Source organism: Eschrichtius robustus, chromosome X (assembly GCF_028021215.1).
Source record: "Eschrichtius robustus isolate mEscRob2 chromosome X, mEscRob2.pri, whole genome shotgun sequence".
In the NCBI taxonomy this organism is placed as follows: Eukaryota; Metazoa; Chordata; class Mammalia; order Artiodactyla; family Eschrichtiidae; genus Eschrichtius; species Eschrichtius robustus.
In genome coordinates, this window is record NC_090845.1 from 15,998,323 (window position 1) to 16,000,763 (window position 2,441).

Consider the following 2,441-nt stretch of genomic DNA (forward strand, 5'->3'; position numbering starts at 1 on the left):
GAGTAGTTGTGGCACACGGGCTTAGTTGCTCCGCGGCATGTGGGATCTTCCCGGACCAGGGCTTGAACCCATGTCCCCTGCATTGGCAGGCGGATTTTTAACCACTGCGCCACCAGGGAGGTCCCAAGAAATTGTTCTTATTTATTAGATATGCACACTGAAGTTTTCAGAGGTAAAATGTCATAACGTATGGGATTTATTTTTAAATATTTCAATTTTAAAAAGAGAGAGACGCCTTGCAGACCCTGCTGCCCCTGAGCCTCCTGCACCGCCCAGTCATGGTCAACCCCACCGTGTTCTTCAACATCGCCATCGATGGCAAGCCCTTGGGCCGCACCTCCTTGGAGCTGTTTGCAGACAAATTTCCAAAGACAGAAGAGAACTTCCGTGCTCTGAGCACTAAGGAGAAAGGATTTGGTTATAAAGGTTCCTGTTTTCACAGAATAATTCCGGGATTTATGTGCCACGGTGGTGACTTCAGATGCCATAATGGCACTGCTGGCAAGTCCATCTATGGGGAGAAATTTGATGATGAGAATTTCCTCCTGAAGCATACGGGTCCTGGCATCTTGTCCATGGCAAATGCTGGCCCCAACACAAACGGTTCCCAGTTTTTCATCTGCACTGCCAAGACTGAGTGGTTGGATGGCAAGCATGTGGTCTTTGGCAAGGTGAAAGAGGGCATGAATATTGTGGAAGCCATGGAGCGCTTTGGGTCCAGGAATTGCAAGACCAGCAAGAAGATCACCATTGCTGACTGTGGACAAATCTAATAAATTTGACTTGTGTTTTATCTTAACCACCAGACCATTCTTTCTGTAGCTCAGGAGAGCACCCCTTCACCCCCATCTGCTCAAAATATCCTATAATCTTTGTGCTCTTGAAAAGGAGCAGGACCCTATGGTCCTTGCCGCCCCCCCCACCCCGCCCATGTCCTCAGCCTGCCTTTTGTCTGTGAAAAACTTTAGCCAAAGAATAAGTTTCATCAGAGAAGTGAGAAAATGCAGAAATAAAGGAAAACAGTCAAATAATAGTAGTTTAGTCATTAAGCATAGTCAAGGACCTTTAGTTCCTCCTTAAGGGCTATAGATCATGTTCTGAGCCATATCCTGTGAGCTGCCTTATAGACACTGAGACCCCCACCAGGTGGAAGAAGTTACCTACATGCTGAGCAGGCTGTAGCCATGACATAAGCTGCCACAATTCTTACTGGCCTCAAAGAAATGGAAACAAACCGATCCTGGAACTGAAGATTAACTGTACCTAAAGCAATCGAGATGACGCTGGTCAGACCACTGATGACCAATTTCAAGATGACTGTCAGAGCTGACTGTATTGTTTCTGCAGGTAGCCCCCTCTCTGTCTATAAAAGCTCTTGTCCCCTGATTATCAGGGGGGCAGTCGGCCTTTGGACAGGTGTCCACCCCCACCCCCCCGCCCCCAGTTGCCAGACTCCGAAATAAAGCAACCTTTCCTTTCCTACCAACACTTGTCTCTTGAGAATTGGCTTTCAAGCGGCGAGCAGCCAGACCTGGGTTCGGTAACACTCTCACTGCACTTCTTTCGGTTCCATATTTTCCTTATCCCCCTCCAAGTTTAACTGGATTGCAAAGTTTAGTTTATGATTATGAAATAAAAACTAAACAACAAAAAGAAAACGAAAACTAAAAGGAGAGAGAGAAGGAAAAAAGGGATAGGTGAATCAAGTGTGGTAAATGTTAATAGCTGTTAAAACTGGAGTGATGGTTATCTGCTGGTTTCTTATACTTATTCTCTATACCTTTGAGTATATGGAATTTTTAGTTTAAAAAGTTTTTTTTTAATATGAAAAAAAAAAGCATGTCTGATTCTGTCAACTCCCTACCTAGAATCCCTCCATGGTTTCCCACTGTTCTTCAGATAAAGACAAAAGTGCTTACTGGGTTTTACAAGGTCCTAGGAGCTGACCCCTTCCTTCCTCCCCAGGGTCATCTCATACCACAAGTCTTGCCTTCTAGAAACTAAGAATTCAGTTGGAGAACCGAGAGAGACATTTGGCATCACAAAATCGATTTAATTTTGCACGACTACTTATAGGAATTGGTTATATTCTCTGTGGCCCTAAGCCATTCATTCTAGCAGCTGCCATTGAATGTATGGTGGTACCTGTTAATAGTGTCCAGTGGTTAGGCCACTCCAACATGGCCAAGTGAGAGGTGTATCAAAGCCCACAATTCTACTTATGCATTTGAAAAACTAAAATTATTTTTTTAGAAAAACTGTACAAAGGGATGTCTTGAAGATCCCTCTTTGAAAAGGGTTTTGGGTCCATTCCACAGCCATCGGCCACTGCCCTAATCTAGGCCATGGTTGTCTTGCTCCTGGCCTAGGGCAGCAACCTCCCAGCTGGTCTCTCAACTTCCAGTTTCCTCCCCTGTGATCCATTTTCCATATGACAACCA

General features: G+C 44.9%; 1 pseudogene; it reads left to right on the forward strand.

Annotated features, from left to right (window-relative positions):
- Positions 1-278: 278 nt before the first annotated feature.
- Positions 279-799, forward strand: LOC137756719 (peptidyl-prolyl cis-trans isomerase A pseudogene; annotated as a pseudogene).
- The last annotated feature ends 1,642 nt before the right edge of the window (positions 800-2,441 follow it).